The sequence below is a fragment of the Parasteatoda tepidariorum genome, chromosome 4 (assembly GCF_982258835.1).
Source record: "Parasteatoda tepidariorum strain Cologne lab strain chromosome 4, Ptep-v5.0, whole genome shotgun sequence".
Classification (NCBI taxonomy): Eukaryota; Metazoa; Arthropoda; class Arachnida; order Araneae; family Theridiidae; genus Parasteatoda; species Parasteatoda tepidariorum.
In genome coordinates this window covers 117,098,644-117,117,744 of record NC_141758.1, presented here as the reverse complement: position 1 = coordinate 117,117,744, position 19,101 = coordinate 117,098,644, and the positions used below count along the sequence as shown (strand labels likewise).

The window sequence follows — 19,101 nt, the reverse complement described above, 5'->3', positions numbered from 1 at the left end:
GACACTGTGTAAGGAATTTTCCTTGTCAAAGTCTACAGTTTCAAACATTTGGAAAAATCGAAGTGCAATTCTTGCGGCATACGACAAAAACATGGTTTCATCGAAAAAACTGCGTGGAGCTGAAAGAGAAAACGTAGAAGATGCTTTGTTAAGATGGTTCGAGATCTTGTTCAAAATGTAAAAATCTTGCATTCTTTGCACATTGTAGATAAGAAAATTGATGAACTCAATTTAAAATCAAATTGTGTTCAATCAAAAATCACAAATTTTTTTCATAAAAAGTGAAAATAAAACTAATATTTAGCGACGTAATTACTTTTTCCATCAATTTTTGCTTTATTATCTGTTAATTAGTAATAATATTTTAAATAACTTATACAAAATTGCAAAGCCAATTTTCAATCATTCAACTGTCTTATGCAAAAAATATTCTTCAAAAAATTTGGATATAGTGAACCAACGGTTATAGTGGACACATTACTGAGTCCGCAGACGGTTAACTATAGCGGGGTTGACTGTAATTGGAAATAATAATAATAATAGGAATTGGTTTTCAAGAATATATTGTAATAAATTCAAAAATATTTGTGTCATTTTTAAGAAAAAATATGTGGTTGGTGGTTGCGATTATTTACGATAGCAATTTGTAATCAAGTACTTAGTAATACAGATTCAAAAACATTCTTATTTTTTTATATTAAATTGTTTAGACAATAAAGTAAAAGTATATTTTACTATGTGTTTAGGTATTGTGGATAATGCACAAGAAAATGAAGGAGATAAGATTATCATTAATGGGTTGTTTGAATGAAAATGTTTACTGGTTGTAGGCACAAAATATATGACAAATTTTCAAAAAGTGAAATGAACTGTCATTTACATATTTCCTAGCAATATTATTTATTTTCTTAAAAATATTCAATAACTTTTCAAAAAAATATCATTTAAAATATTTTTCATATTTTTTTAATAAATTATTTATTGATAAGAAAAAAGTTAATTATTTTCTTTGTATGTTTTAAAAGCATTTAAGTGAGCATGCAGTAATTAATTACATTTTCTCATGCAATGGCAATTTAAAACTTTAACTAAATTTTTGTCTTAAAGTTTCTTTATTGCTAGTCATTGATTTGCAGACTTCAATCAACAGTTTTAATGTAAAAATTATCAACATTTAGTTAATTATGATATGAATTCCTAATTGACTGAGAATGACATATAGGGTACATGGGTGGAAAAAGATGCAAAGAGTGAACTGATATTATATTGCAAAATATGAAAACATTTGCAGAAGTAAATTGAATGATGAATTTTATATAATCAATTAAAAAAAAATTTGTACCAGATTACAGTTACTCTTGTACATGCTATTAAACAGAGCAAATGCTGGGCTGAATAAAGTTCAGCAACAAGGGCTACACTACATGGAATTTAATATATAAAGTTTTTGTATGTAATAATGTAGTACAATTTTACAAAAGTAATTGAATGAATTTTAAAAAAAATATTCAAATGTACTTAATACAGGATTCCCACTCTTTTAAGAAAGCAAAAATAAAGGACTTTAAAAATAATAGGATTGCTTATCATCGAATATGCATATATACCACCAGTGACAGTGCCAATTATTGACCTTTCTTGAAAAAGAAAATCAATCAATAAAAAAAAACAATAAAAGGCAACTTTATTATAATATAAGTACTGATAAAATTGTATTTACTAACAGGGTTCGTCAAAGTGAGACCGAGTAATTTTTGCAAACCTAAGTCGGATTTTTGAAGGGAAAAAAAAAAAAAACATTTTCAGAAAAAAACATTTTTGCTGAAAATAATTTTTTGAGCAAACAGTTTTAATTAAATTACTTACTAATAAAGAATATCACATGTTTATAGTAATTAATTCAAGAAAAAACTTACTTCTTACATGAATCATAATACTTGATTTAAAAAAAATTGAGTGAATATGAATCGTGAAATTGGATTTTAAAAAAGCGAAAATACAAATTACAATACTGAATTTCTAAATTGCGGAAATAGGAATCATGATGCATAACTTTTAAATCATGAGAATATGAATTACATCGCATAACTTTTAAATTAGCTAAATATCAAAATTGAAGATTGATATTAAAATCGTGTGAATGAGAATTGTGATATTAGCAGATTCCGATGGAGTTCCTAATATTCAGAATGGCGAAAATCAGCCAAATCAAAGGAATCAAATTGGCAGAAGAATCATAAACGTCTCGTCAATGTGATTTAGCAATAGTTTCAAAATCTCGTCGGATTATAAAACTTTGATTCGCGAAGCGCGCTAACCAATGGTCTAACAGAATTCCGTGATATTTGCGGAAAAGTCACAAGCCCTGCTTCTCGTTTTTAGACCTGCCCTGGGTTGAAAGAAAATTGGTATAAGGAGTGAAAAGGCACTAGAATGTCGAAAAATCAGAACATTTTGGCCTAAAACCGTAGTTTCAAAACAAAGCTAAAAAATCGGAACAAACGCGATTTAACCGGAACAGTTGGCAACTATGCCAGACATGCATCACATATTTAGTTGTGGGCCAATCTCGCTAAATATTCAGTTATACCGAAAAAATTCTTCTTTTCCATTAATAAAATGTTTCAAATGAATATTAAAAGAATTAATACTAAAAAGTATAATTAGAGTCATGCATGATAGTAGTTTTCTTAATATGTCATGTCAAATTAAGTCCTTCTTCAAGTAAAAACAGACAATGCTGGTATTTAAGCACCTTAAATCATTCATTTTTTTTTCATTTGGTTTGAACTTTTTTTTTGTAAATTTACTGAAATAAATATTTTTATGAAATTTTTATAGAATAAAAACACAATTATGTTCAGAAGACTTATAATTTTCAAACCAATGTTTTTCAGTGAAACTTATTAATAAAAGGCTCTAAAACCATTTTTTAAGGGTATCAACACATTCCTTAGGCAGAAAATTGATAAGGTTACTTAATTAATAAATACTGGTAAATTATTTAATTTTTAATCATTTATAGACATTTACTTGTAATATTTTTTATTATCCTCTATCATTCTTAATATTACTCTCTACTATTACTATGATTTGATATTTTATTTTTATTGCAAATTAACAGTTTAAAACAAAACAGTATTCTTCATTATTACTGTCATTTTCTTATCCTGCAATATCACCTTATCATATTATGTTTATGGTACCTCAACTTTTATAATGAGGATTACATAAAATTATTTCCAGCCAAAACTGTTATTAGGAATTAACTTTACATAGGATTACTAAACAATCTGATGAAAAACATGAACTAATTTTACTACCAAAAGTTAATTAGAAATTTTAAAAGAAGAAGAAGAAACATTTTAAGTTGCAATGTTAACTCAATAAAATGATTATTAAAATCTAAGTTAGAATTTTATTCTAATCGACATTTATAACAAAAGGTTTGGGACAGATTTTAGACAAAATGCAGAATATATTAATGAAAGAACCAGTATATGAATGAAATATGCTTACCCCCCTTGCTCAGACACACCCTTTCTTGTCTCTCTTAAATGCTCTACCATAGTCTAATTCTAGGTGATAAAAGATCAACTTTTTGTTTAAAAAAATTGAACTGAAAAAATTGTTCCCATCAACTATAGTGATGCTGAAAAATTAAATATTTTTAAAAACCTTGTACCAAAATTAAGTACTTTTAATAGCCTTTATTTCCCAAAATAAAAATTAAGCAGTTTTTAAGGACTTCTAAGGAGTGTGGGAATATTGTAATAAGGAGGTCACCCAAGTCTGCACAACACTTGGGTTATCTGTATATGTAATAAAGAAATTTACAAGTTTTATATTATTTAAAACTTACTGTAGAGGTATTCTTCATCCTCTCCCAGACTGTTTCATGATTAATCTCAAGTTGATCATCTTTTTCCAACAAAACAATTTAATTATAGGTGAAGCAGGACTGTGAAGATGAGTCCTACAAGTAATTAATATTATGATATAAAGATTGATAAGTATAAAAGAGATACAAAAAATCAAAACAAATTAAAACCATGAAAATAATACACAAGCATCAAAACTATGATGGAGCATTATATTTGGTAAAAAGCACATTACAGAAAAATTATACAGAAAAACATTACAAATAGGTATAAAAAAAAATTTGAAAACAAATATAACTGAATTTAAAAAAATAAAAAGAGCAGTAAAAAAAAATTTAGGCTGATTTTTCTTAAGTATTTAAGCCCTTTCTCATAGGCTGATTAAAATATTCCACACTATTTGTAACATTTGTTTTTGCAATGTTTTCTGCATTGTACTTTGCATTAAAGATGATTTAATGTAACTGTATACAATTGTGCACTCTAATTGAAACTTGCATAGAATTTTCAATTTGTAACATGTATTTTTGATTTTTTGATATTTATACTATTTATAATACTATTCAAACAAATGTAACAGAATTAAAAAATGTCATCAAGCTCTCTGTTAGAAGTGTTTAAACCCCTCTCTAAAAAGTATTTAAGAGAAATTTTAAAATATATTTTAAATGTTTCTTTGAATATCAGTTTAAGAATCTACCAGTTATTTAAAATTCAACTAAAATTTACGCAAACATAGAAAATAAGAAGCTTTTGATAAATGTGAAACTTTACAGCTTGTCGTTAAAAAAAAATGTGTCAATATAAAAAGTGAAGAGAAATTCTTATTGAAGAGAAAAAGGAATAGCAAATCTTAAAACATTATTAGAGGTCAATGCATTAAGGATCTTATTTTAAGAATCTTGTGAAAATTATATATATCAAAAACTATGGTTCTATATTCATCAAAATACTATATGATTTTTTTAATAACCATATTAAGAAAAATATATGACCATATTAAGAAAAATGTATGTGACCATATTAAGAGAAATACATGAACTTTTAAATTAAGAAATAAAAAGTTAATAACCACTTCAAAACCTGAAAGATAAATAAAAGTCTTCAAAAGACACATTAGCAATTGCAACTTCTAAGTTAACTCTTGTCAAATTTTAGATACAAGTTAGAAAAATATTCCACCTGATAGAAATATTTATTATAAACAAATCATTGTGAAATAATGGAAATGTACAAGAATTAAATAAGTTTAATTGAAGTATAAAATAAAAATTTTCAAAAACAACAAAGTAATGCAAACAGCAGTATTGAATTGTTTATCCACATACACAAAAGGAATACTTAGAAAATAAAACGGACAAAATCAAAAAATGTTTAAATTAGACAGCACAAAAAATATCCTTATAATAAATACCATTCTTGAATTTGCAAAAAAAAAAACTATATAATTGCTCAAAAATATCTTTCTGAGACAAACTAAAAAGCGTAGTAGAGTTTTAAAGCAGTCTTATCGATATGTTATCAGTTCATAATATACTGAACAAAATTAATTTAATTCTATTCAAAGAGGATTAAACATTTTAGAGAATGCTTGCAATTTCAATTGTGATTTTTGGTGTAACCCAGAAAAGTAAGCTTATGCCCAAATATTGTTGTTCAGTTCTCACAAGCGATTGCATGCACACAAGTTTGTATCTAACAAGGGTGGAACACATCTAGAAAATTCCTATTAAAACAAAATTAAGCTTAAATTAAGAAGGAGCATGTGGCTAAGATAGGGCACAAATTAAACGTGTGATAATATTTAAGAATAGCCAAGACAAGTTATTGGTCGAAAATGTCATCACAGTTTGTGGGGAGGGAGATGGTGGGTATTGCATGAGGCAATTTTGAAAAATCGCTGAAAACTTTTTCTTAAAATAAGTTATTTTATTTATTTTTATTTAATCATTTATAATTGATTTCTTATTAGTTTCAAGAAATATAACTTCATTATTTTCAAATGCGTATTTTAGTTTATTTTAAAACTAAGTTAATATTGGTTTAGTTGAATTTTTTTTTCTTTCGTGGTGTAACAGTTAGGCTGTTTACCTTCTACCTGTGAGGTCAGGAGTTCAATTCAAATTTCTTTATCTAAAAAGGTTAAAAACTATTTAATAAGTTTTATTCAAATTATAAATTATAATTTTTTTAATCAACATTAATTTGTTTAAAAAATTAAATTTTTAAGACAAAAATTTATACATGTTTTATTTTTCTTATTTTTTAATCAAAATATTTGAATTAATTTTTAACTAATTATAACATTTCAATGCGAGTTTTAAATTACAAAATTTCTTAACTTAAATTTGTAATTTAAAAAAATAACAACAAAATTTTAACTTGGAATTACACATTTTTTAATTATTCCATATATTTTAATAAGATAAAATTAAACAGATACTGATATTTTTTGTTTTTAAAATAATTTATAAATTGCATAAAACATGTTAAATAGTTCATTTTTAGAAAAGAAAGTTAAAGATAATAAATATTCTATCGAAATCTGAACCTCTCAACAGAAAATGGAAAGTCTAAATGCTGCACCACAACTGCAGGTGAGTTTCAAAGTTTTTCTGAATTTAAAGGTAAATGAACTGAAACTTTAAAGGGTAATATTTTACCCTTGGGGCATCTCCTTGTAAAACATGCACAATCTACAGGGGTAGCAGCAAAGTTTTTTAAAATTTTAGGGTAATTTTAGGAACTTTTTTCAAAAAATTTTAGGGGTAATATATGATTTTGCTAGGATAAAAACAGATCACACGGTAGCTTATTACATAACAGAAGATTATTACAATTCATCCACACATATCATAAATAATTGCAAGCCATAAAATAAAGCTCTGAAATTTATTAAGTCAAGAATGAAATCTCTGAAGTGTAAAAATGAAATTTCAACTTTACATATTACCTATCAGAAATTAAGTGCATAATTCAGGAACAGGCAAAAGTGAGAATAAATCAAAAGAAAAAATAAATTGACACCAACTTGGATTTTTATTTAATTTTTAGCTTCTTAATCAAAACTTTATTATTACCCTTTACCTTACCTTATTAAGAAAAACTATTGTGTGATATTATTAGATTTCAAATCAGCAATTTATATTAGAAGTTAGAGAAAAAGAAATTAATCATGATCATTTTTCTAATATATTCTAGATATGATTTGTGAGATTCTTTTACTGCCCTCAATAGTGTTGTAGTGATCTTCAACACTCCTTCATAATTTCGAATGGTATCTTTGATTAGTCTAAGAGACATAATAGTATTCTCATGGTGACTCACATTAAGCATTGCTTTATTTATCGAAAAACCTCTCTCAGGATCAGAATTCCCATGTGGCAAAATTAAAACAGTTTTAATTAATGTAGTTAAATTCTTATATTTTAGATTATTGCTTTTTTATTTATATTTAGCCTATAACTCCAGTTTTTTAGGAACACCAACAAAATTTTATCAGATTTTTAGGAATTTTAGGGTTTGCACATAGTTTTAGGAATTTTATGAATTTTAGGGGGAATGTGACCCCTGAATCTATATAACTTTTTACATTAGGCATTTTTGTGTGCCATAGTTGTAAAATTATTTTTGAATTATTTGCTTTATACTTTTATCCTATCTTAAGAATTAGAGAATATGAATTATCAATCAAATATAAAATAGTACTTACAATTAAAGCAAAATATATATACATAAAAAAAAAGAATTCGGAAGTTATAATATGATGCAATTTTTTGTCAAATAAAAATACTTAAGAAAATTGGAGTAATTTACAAACTATATACAAATTGAGCAATCAATTATGAATATAAGAAATTATGAAGATAAAAGATTTATGAATGAACAGTCTCAATTAAACTCAAAGCAATAACTTCCAACTTAACTGAATGAATCATTTCAATTAGATGTATTTTGCAGTTTCATTGTCAATATTTTATATATTTACAGAAACCGAGAAAATGCTAATCATGACAAAAACATTAATAAAAATTCTATAAAATTAAAAGTTTTTTTTTATTTTTTTATTCCACTTATTTCCTACCTTAATTCCCAAAGAAAAGGAAGAATCGCTTAATATTCAATCTTTATATTAAATCCAAATTCATAAAATGATAAAAAAGTTAAATGAAGTTAATGCAATGATTATATTTAAACTTTGAAAAAAATACTGCATATCGATTGGTAACTAAAGCCGTGTACAGAAACAAAAATTGTCTGCAAAAAATTCTGGCTTTCCAAATATCAAAGTGAAAGATAATCCAACAAGAAAAAGTCAAAGGGGAAAATTATGTATTCCCCTTTCACCTTTAAGAATTTACTCATTGGAGCTTTTTGAAAACTACATTGCAAATTTTTTTACCATTTCATAATTATGAGTATATAAATTAAATACATCAGAAATTACCAGATTTTTGAATCGGAATAAAACTGCCCTTTTCACACGTAAGCAAATAAATAAAAAGTTGCACACATTAAAAATAGTGCATGCTATGCATGGTTAAAACAAGACTAATATTAGACATGGTTTCGTTGAAGATTTCCTTTTCCCTGTTGGTTTTCCCACATCCTACTTTTATTTTGATATCCAATCACAGGAGAGGGGTAGATAAGGATAAGGGTCTTTTTCCAAATTTAAAACAGACTCCCATTTAACTGACCTTGAACTATTTTTAAAGTATAAAAAAAAAAACGACGAAAGAAAAGGGAGTGTTTTTATATTAGCTTTTATTAGTTGTATACAATAGTTGTTTAACATAAAGTTAATATCTTTTATTAGAATTTTATCCTTAAATTAAATTAGTACTGAAAAGAAAGTAAAAACCAGAGGGTGATGCAATATCCTGACACATGGAATAAGGTTTGAAATTTGTTTAATTTTGCTGATAAGGGAGGTGTTTGAAATTGCCAAAACTATGCTTATATAATATTTGAATGACTTCTAATTTAAAGTAATGATAATGCGATAATGGTAGGGACAACCATTAATAATTTGCCCAAATAATGTAACAGTAAAAGGATCAAATGAACATCAAAATGGATTTTTAAAAAATTGGTCGAAATTATTAAATAATGTTGTGCTTTACCAAGAAGCTATAAACTTGGAAAAACAGTTATCAATTGCTTACATTCACTCTTTGGAAATAACAGTAAAAGGATAAATAGAATGGAAATAATCAAGGTTCAGCTGTTAGAACACTATTAGAAACTTCACAAGTTTGAAAAAAGGTAATTTAAAACTTTTCTTTTAAAATTAATACAACAATGATACTTTTAACAATATTAATGATAGAGCATACCTAATAATTCAAAGATACATAAGTGTTGGAAGAGCTTGAGAATTCTCCTTAAGACACACTAAACAACATTTTTTATATTATTGATCGGAAAAAACAAAATCTTATCTCCAATAATTATAATTTTTCAAGGGGATTGAAAAACATTCTAAAAATGCAACATTTAGTTATTTTGTTATAAGAAATTCATTAACAGTATATTTTAATACCAGTGTTCTCCTTAACCCTTTTGTGAAGGGCAACCCTTTCAGCTTGCCCTTTGACCCCAATAAATGCTCTTTGCCCTTTTTATAAAAATAAGACACTCTCTTTTAAAAATATTGTCTTTTTATTCAGATTCCATTTTGAAAAAAATTAATTCATTGCTTAAATAACAATTACACATTGGTAAAATTATGTGTTTATAGGTTAAATTCAGATTACTTTTACAAACATTTACTTTGTTTGGACTATTCTCAACTGGCTAACATTCTATAATAGAAGTATCTTTTTAGGGGGAGGTCGGGGAGGAGCATATTAATAATTTTTTTTAAGTAATTTTAAAACTAATTTCTAAATATTTTTTTTTCAAAAAATGCACATTTTAAAGTTTATTTTCTTATAATTTTTAGTTAAAATTATTAAAAAACGCTCTCAAGCTGTTTATCAATTAATCATTTTTTGTTAGTTTACTTTTAATTGAAAAAAAATATGCACAGAGTTTGTTTGTTAGCATACCTTTAATTATTTTCATTAACAACAATCTCTTCTCAGATTTTGATAATGAGAGAGAATTACCTTCGAAATATACTTATAAGATAGTATGAGACAATTTATGATAGTATGAGGTAATTTAAAAATTGTTGTGGATAAAATTCACTTATAACATAATATTACCAATTTTAATTTTTAATGTGAGTTCCTTTCAAAACTCAAAAAGCTTTTTTCAGAGAGGAAGCGCCCAACCCTATTTTATTCGTAGGGAGAACTCTGTAATACAATATATTTCCTATTTATATAGACACGAGTCAGAAGTGATTCTTTTTTTTTTTAAATCTCATTTGTTTCAAATTCATATTAATAAACAAAATTCAAATGAATAAGTCACTATATAAGTCAAAGTAAACTAACTAAAAGGATTTGTTATTAAATAAGAAATTGATTTAATTTAAGAAGGATTTTGTTGAGAAGAATAAAAAGAAATATATAAAAATATAGAAGACAAAAAATCTAAATTTTGAGGTTTTTTAGAAACTTTATAATTTTATAATAGCTATATAATAGATCATTATAATGACTTTTTCAATTTTGTATTTGCTTATTTTGCTTTTAAAATATTTGTACAAATATTTTAAGACACAAATCTGTTGCAATGCCGATAATAAGAATTAGTATAAGACCCTGCTATTTCGTTATCCAAATAAAACTTATTTTTTTAAATTCTGTAGGAGAAAAAACATTTTTCAGAAAATCAATAATAAAATTAGGTTCTTCAAAAAATTTTTAGAAGCTTAAACTGCTGAACAAAGTTTAATGGGAATTATTGAGAATTTTAGAATAATCAATTATTTTTAAAATCTATATTCTACCAAAAAAGGTATTTTTATTTTGCAGTATGCTTTCATCTGATTAAGCAAAGAGAAAATAGCATGGGTAAAACTAATAACATTAATTTACTTTTTTAGTTTACATGATACATAAACCTTGATTTCTATTTTTATCATTTTAAAGATAAATTTGTGATTGTTCTCATTAAACTAAAGAATAATTAGGTCATTGAATGAGCCTAAAAGCTAAACTTTTAGGCGCATTCAATCACCTAATTCCTCTTCTTTCCTCTAAAAAAAGTTCCTCTGCTTAAAATTTTTTAGGACAAATTTATTGCATGAAAAATTTTTAATAAAAAGTTCAAAATAATAAGGTATAAAATTTTTAACTTTTCAGTGTTTTATGCAAATTTTATTATAATTATTTATTTTTATAAACAAAAAAAAATTTCAAACTTAAAATAGTTTTTTATATAATATGTATCGTCACTGAGAAGGAAAATAAATAAGAAAATTTGATAAAGACTACAAAAATTGCAGCAATTACAAGTTTACATATTTTATAGTCATTATTTTATATTTATTAAGAGTTTTATCAATTCAAATTTAGCCAAACACTGCATGGGTATAGATGTGGTCAGATAAATACCCAGTAAGTATGGTATTTATAAATGGGTATTTACCTCTGCCTTGGGGGTAGTACCCTAAATCAAGGCTTTTATAAGTTTTCGTCATTTTTAAAATATATAACCATCATTTGCCTTGCTTATAGTTCTGGCAATAACATAACATTTTTAATTTCAAAAAATGAACACTAAAGAATATCAATTCCAGGAAAAATATTTCAAAAAACTATAAATACCAAGCAGAGGAGCTAAATTGTCACAATAAAAAGCAATGTTAAAAGGTATTGTGCAGTATCACAAAGTAGACTTTATGTTAAGTGATTTACGTGAAAATTGAGCGCTTTTCAAGAAAAAATCATTTTTTTCGAAGACAATGGCATTAACTGGATAAAATAGAAGAAATTTATATGCATAAGGGATGAGTTTAAAAATTCTTAACTGTGTTCATTTCTATTAATTCTATAAATTTAATATTTATATTAAATGACTAAACTAAAACTGGAAATTTCTTTTGTAAGTTTTTGTAAAAAAAAAACAAAATATAACTATTTTATTTAAAATAAATGCTTTTTTTAATGTAATTTTAAAATCAGTTGATATTTTAATGAAATTTTAAAAAAAAAAAATCATTTTTTCAAAAAATATTAAAGTGAAAAATTTAATTTTTATATTAGTGAATTATTTTGTCAAGTATGAGGAAAACAAATCTTTAAAATACAAGATAATTTAGACAATTAAACAAGAGATTGACAAATTTGACTGAGTTAAATTTATTAAGATCTTGTATTTAATTTTCAGTTTTATGTGAAATATTGATTATTAATATTGTTCTGAGTTTTTAATTAAATTTACAACATTAAATTTTAATTAAATATGTCTTTAAATTAAACTCTTTTGTGATTTGTAATAAAAATACACATTGTAATGGACAATATTAAAAATTGAATGAGTTTTTAAAGATAAGTCTTTCTTCAATATTTGTTTATAGAATTATGGAAGTCAGGGATGGACAAGGAATATTTTGGAGGGTGGTGGATGCACTTTTTAGGTGGTGTTATGTGATATATATTTATATCAGTAAACTTAATATTTAAGGAAAAAGGAAACAAAAAGCACTCTTAAATTGTGCTTAAAGATGTACAAAAAGATCTGTATGATTGCTAGCAGAAATAATAATCGAATTGCTTTTTTCATAACGTTAAATCTTTTTTTCTCTAGCTCCTGCAATCGAATGTGTTTTAATGTTTTCAGTCCAAGTTTCCTTTACAGTGATTCGTTTGATTGTAATAATATTTTTAATTTTTCCTTGCTTAAATTTACCAACCTTAATGACAGGGTAGTAAGTAAATTTGAACTAAAATAATGAGTGTTTAGGGAACTAGTACTTAAAAACAAGGACCTAAAAATTTTTTTATACGAAATAAAATAATGTCTCAAATAAATTCAAAAAAGAAAGAAAACACCAAAAAAAATTTTTTTCTCATTTCAATAAAAAAAAATTACATTATTTCCTTCAAATTAACTAATTTATAGTTTTTTATTCATAAAATTTGTAACTAATAAATTTTTCTTAAATTTATAACAATGGGTAAATCTTTTGATTTTGTAGTAAAAACTTTGAAAGAAAACAAAAAATCTTATAGTTAAGATGAGGTTCGATTTATTGAGATTGCAACTATAAATGAGGTAAGTACCCAGTGGGTAGGGTATTTACTCTTGCAATGGGTAAGAATGAATTAAATTTATTGTTAATTACTGACTAACCATTATATCAGCTTCTTGTTTTTGACAACCAAGGATAGCACCATCAATTTTTTTCATGCTTACAATCTTCCAAAATGGATGTCCAACATTTTCATCTTCTAGATAAGAAAGAAAAAATATTTTCAATTGAATGCATGAATAAGCATAATTATAAACATGAAAAGAAAAAAAATCTGATTTTCATCATCTAGATAGGAAGGAAAAATATATTTTAAATTAAGTGTATAAATAAGCATAGTATAATAGTGTATAAATAAGCAACATGAAAAGAAAAACAATATTAGGATTTTACAAAAATGTAAATTTCGCACCAACTCTCGAACCATATAGATATTTTATCATGCGCTTCAAAATTTTATAATTACGCTCACTTTAAAATCAACTTATAGAATATACCAATTGAATTAAGGGTATTATTTTAAACTAATTACATCAACAACAAAAATTTTTTTTTAGTGATAAAATTAAAAACTTTTTATATTTTGGGTGTCCTAAAAGTAAAGTAAATATTTTTAAATAATGCTCTTTTTTATGATGTGAGCCCTTTTTTAGGGGCTCTTTCCAGCTTCATGTGCCCTGCCCTTTTTAAGGTCTAGAATGAACATTTTCTTAGTATCTTAATATAATAGTTACAGAACAATGAAATATAGATTATCTTTCAATTAAAAATAGCAATTGGAATTCTGAGAAATAATAATGTTTAAAAACATCAGAACATTTCAGATTAACAAAGCTAAGTATTACAGAATACACACAAATTTATCAAGAAAAAAAAATAAACAAATGAGCTAGTTCCTTGAATGTTTAGCACTGTCTTAAACTAGCAAATGAATTATTTGAGTTTTGTTAACTTTTCGGATTGAGTAAATTTCTTGTTTATATCGTTACAGAATATAATACATATTTATCACACCCTTGGCCACCAGAATTAAGGTATTATATTATTGTTGGCCAAGATCACACTAAATAGGTTTACACCATGTATAATATCCTACACAATTCGGTAATTTACCCCCAAATAAAACTTCAAAATAAAAGAGAGCAGATATAATAAATTTAAACTAAATCTAGCTTAAAAATAACAAGTGAACTATCGACCTAATTAAAGAAAAAATCGAAATACTATTTCGATCTGATGATATCCATATACGCCCCATCCCAGCATATACTTTTATTTCTGGATGTATTTCCTGGATAACCTGGGTCTTGGCAAATTTAGTTGGCTTCACAGGTCAGATTACGAATATATCCCTGCATAATTTAAACTGCTACTTGAAACAACCGAAATGATAAAATATAAAATAGCACTTTTACTTAAAAACTAATTTTGCTGGGCTTAAATGACATGTTTACATAATTTCACGAACATTCACATAAATTAAATTCATTAGCGCATTAAAAATTCATGATCAACAATGCAGTCACAAGAAACATCCAGCAGGACAAGCACAAGAACTTTAACACGGGTCAACATCAGCAGAGCTATTACAATTTAGTTAAGTTTCAAAAACCTTTTTTAATTTTAGTCAAATTTTTGATTTAAAAATACTCTTTTGGTAATTTTATCAACCAATGCTAAAAGCAAATTCAAATGCTACAAATAAAAAAAAAATTGTTGGCTTTAAATTAATTTCGAAAGATTGTGCGAAAATATTTTCACGCTCTTAGCTTACTTGTTTTCTATGACGTTTTAAGATATTTTGGGTGTAGTCGCATTTACGTCGCAGTAGAGCTGCACGGGCTATTGGTGACGGTCAGGGAAACATCCCTGAGGATGATCCGAAGACACGAAATCACAATTTTGATCCTCTGCAGACGAGATGGCACCCAGTGGCCCCCATCTCCCCACAAAAAAATTGCTAACTTCCCAGTTCCATGTTAGCTTGATCGAAATAGAGCTACTTTGCTTACTCATAACATGACAATGCTTCTTTTATTTACGTACTTTGAAAGAAAAAAAAAATTCTCTCGTCTAAATTCCTCCCCAAACTATTCGTTTTCTTTAGTAAAAAATAATCAAAATTTATCTGCTTATTAGCTATTATTCGCTATTTCAGAAAGGAAAAATAGTTATTTCTATATACAGAACACTTGATTCACGTTAAATTGTCGAAAAGTATATTAAAAAACATAATATGAAATAAATAAAAAAATTTAAAGTCGACCCTTGCAGGGTCTCGAACCCAGGACTTCCGGAACTACAAATCATCCTTTCCCACAGCGCTAACAACTGCACCACACTTCACATGCCTGCTCCGCGTATATTTAGCTTAAAGCACCTCCTCCCGGTAAATCAACAAAACTTATTTTGGAACATTGTGGGTTCACTAATTAGTCTATAAAAAATTCTTTCGGTTCAATTGTTTATTACATTAGACTCTAATTTCAGGCCGAGTTTGAAATTTATAGGTTAATATTATAGGGAGTAACGGGGTGTGATGTGTGCGTGCCTCCTGATACGACTTTTGTCCTTTTTTCAGCCATTATTCGCTCTTTAACAAAGAAAAATAATTCTTTTCATATTTAAAACACTTTATTCACTTAAAAAAATTGAGAAAGAAGCTAAAAAAATAACATTAAATAAAATAATTAAATAAATAAAAAATAATCAAAATTTATCTGTTTATTAGCTATTATTCGATATTTCATGAAGGAAAAATAGTTATTTCTATATACAGAACACTTTATTCACGCTAAATTGTCGAAAAGTATATTAAAAAACATAATATAAAAAAAATTAAAAAAATTTAAAGTCGACCCTTGCAGGGCATTGAACCCAGGACTTCCGGGACTACAAATCATCCTTTCCCACAGCGCTACCAACTGCACCACGATTCACATGCCTTCTCCGCGTATATTTAGCTTAAAGCGCCTCCTCCCTGTGAATCAAAAAAACTTATTTTGGAACATTGTGGGTCCACTAATTAGTCTTTAAAAAATTCCTTCGGTTCAATTGTTTGTTACATTAGACTCTAATTTCAGGCCGAGTTTGAAATTTATAGGTTAATATTATAGGGAGAACCGGGGTGTGATGTGCGCGTGCCACCAGATACGACTTTTGTCCTTTTTTCAGTCATTATTCGCTCTTTAACAAAGAAAAATAAGTCTTTTCATATATAAAACTTTTTATTCCCTTAAAAATATAGAGAAAGAAGTTAAAAAAATAACATTAAATAAAATAATTAAATAAATAAAAAATAATCAAAATTTATCTGTTTATTAGCTATTATTCGATATTTCATGAAGGAAAAATAGTTATTTCTATATACAGAACACTTTATTCTCGCTAAATTGTCGAAAAGTATATTAAAAAACATAATATAAAATAAATTAAAAAAATTTAAGGTCGACCCTTGCAGGGTATCGAACCCAGGACTTCCGGGACTACAAATCATCCTTTTCCACAGCGCTAACAACTGCACCACACCTCACATGACTTCTCCGCGTATATTTAGCTTAAAGCACCTCCTCCCTGTAAATCAAAAAAACTTATATTGGAACATTGTGGGTCCACTAATTAGTCTTTAAAAAATTCCTTCGGTTCAATTGTTTGTTACATTAGACTCTAATTTCAGGCCGAGTTTGAAATTTATAGGTTAATATTATAGGGAGTAACGGGGTGTGATGTGTGCGTGCCTCCAGATACGACTTTTGTCCCTTTTTCAGCCATTATTCGCTCTTTAACTAGGAAAAATAATTCTTTTCATATATAAAACTTTTTATTCCCTTAAAAATATAGAGAAAGAAGTTAAAAAAATAACATTAAATAAAATAAATAAATAAATAAAAAATAATCAAAATTTATCTGTTTATTACCTATTATTCGATATTTCATGAAGGAAAAATAGTTATTTCTATATACAGAACACTTTATTCACGCTAAATTGTCGAAAAGTATATTAAAAAACATAATATAAAGTAAATAAAAAAAATTTAAGGTCGACCCTTGCAGGGTATCGAACCCAGGACTTCCGGGACTACAAATCATCCTTTCCCACAGCGCTAACAACTGCACCACACTTCACATGCCTTCTCCGCGTATATTTAGCTTAAAGCACCTCCTCCCTGTAAATCAAAAAAACTTATTTTGGAACATTGTGGGTCCACTAATTAGTCTTTAAAAAATTCCTTCGGTTCAATTGTTTGTTACATTAGACTCTAATATCAGGCTGAGTTTGAAATTTATAGGTTAATATTATAGGTTAATATTATAGGGAGTAACGGGGTGTGATGTGTGCGTGCCTCCAGATACGACTTTTGTCCCTTTTTCAGCCATTATTCGCTCTTTAACAAAGAAAAATAATTCTTTTCATATATAAAACTTTTTATTCCCTTAAAAATATAGAGAAAGAAGTTAAAAAAATAACTTTAAATAAAATAAATAAATAAATAAAAAATAATCAAAATTTATCTGTTTATTACCTATTATTCGATATTTCATGAAGGAAAAATAGTTATCTCTATATACAGAACACTTTATTCACACTAAATTGTCGAAAAGTATATTAAAAAACATAATATAAAATAAATAAATAAAATTTAAGGTCGACCGTTGCAGGGTATCGAACCCAGGACTTCCGGGACTACAAATCATCCTTTCCCACAGCGCTAAGAACTGCACCACACCTCATATGCCTTCTCCGCGTATATTTAGCTTAAAGCACCTCCTCCCTGTAAATCAAAAAAACTTATATTGGAACTTTGTGGGTCCACTAATTAGTCTTTAAAAAATTCCTTCGGTTCAATTGTTTGTTACGTTAGACTCCAATTTCAGGCCGAGTTTGAAATTTATAGGTTAATATTATAGGGAGTAACGGGGTGTGATGTGTGCGTGCCTCCAGATACGACTTTTGTCCCTTTTTCAGCCATTATTCGCTCTTTAACAAGGAAAAATAATTCTTTTCATATATAAAACTTTTTATTCCCTTAAAAATATAGAGAAAGAAGTTAAAAAAATAACATTAAATAAAATAAATAAATAAATAATAAATAATCAAAATTTATCTGTTTATTAGCTATTATTCGATATTTCATGAAGGAAAAATAGTTATTTCTATATACAGAACACTTTATTCACGCTAAATTGTCGAAAAGTATATTAAAAAACATAATATAAAATAAATAAAAAAAATTTAAGGTCGACCCTTGCAGGGTATCGAACCCAGGACTTCCGGGACTACAAATCATCCTTTCCCACTGCGCTAACAACTGCACCACACTTCACATGCCTTCTCCGCGTATATTTAGCTTAAAGCACCTCCTCCCTGTAAATCAAAAAAACTTATTTTGGAACATTGTGGGTCCACTAATTAGTCTGTAAAAAATTCCTTCGGTTCAATTGTTTATTACATTAGACTCTAATTTCAGGCCGAGTTTGAAATTTATAGGTTAATATTATAGGGAGTAACGGGGTGTGATGTGTGCGTGCCTCCAGATACGACTTTTGTCCCTTTTTCAGCCATTATTCGCTCTTTAACAAAGAAAAATAATTCTTTTCATATATAAAACTTTTTATTCCCTTAAAAATATAGAGAAAGAAGTTAAAAAAATAACATTAAATAAAAAAAATAAATAAATAAAAAATAATCTAAATTTATGTGTTTATTAGCTATTATTCGATATTTCATGAAGGAAAAATAGTTATTTCTATATACAGAACACTTTATTCACGCTAAATATTCGAAAAGTATATTAAAAAACATAATATAAAATAAATAAAAAAATTTAGAGTCGACCGTTGCAGGGTATCGAACCCAGGACTTCCGGGACTACAGATCATCCATACCCCCAGCGCTACCCACTGCACCACGCTTCACATAACTGCTCCGCGTATATTTAGCTTAAAGCACCTCCTCCCGGATAATCAACGAAACATATTTTGGAACATTGTAGGCCCTTTAATAAGTCTATAAAAAATTCCTTCGGTACAATTGTTTGTTACGTTAGACTCTAATTTCAGGCTGAATTT

The 19,101-nt window shown here is 26.8% G+C and overlaps 1 long non-coding RNA gene across 9 annotated transcripts in view; it reads right to left on the bottom strand.

Annotated features, from left to right (window-relative positions):
* Nucleotides 1–14,788, bottom strand: part of LOC147812630 (uncharacterized) — a 69,976-nt gene extending 55,188 nt beyond the window's left edge. For 7 of the 9 annotated variants that reach the window (XR_015433505.1, XR_015433501.1, XR_015433503.1 and 4 more), the window contains exons 1-3: nt 14,257–14,767; nt 13,134–13,231; nt 3,863–3,976 (exon numbers count right to left, since the gene is read on the bottom strand). This is a non-coding gene — a long non-coding RNA (uncharacterized LOC147812630). Of the gene's footprint in view, nt 1–3,862; nt 3,977–13,133; nt 13,232–14,231 lie in introns of all 9 variants that reach the window. The other 2 variants (XR_015433509.1, XR_015433508.1) reach the window with 1 other exon arrangement.
* Nucleotides 14,789–19,101: the final 4,313 nt, after the last annotated feature.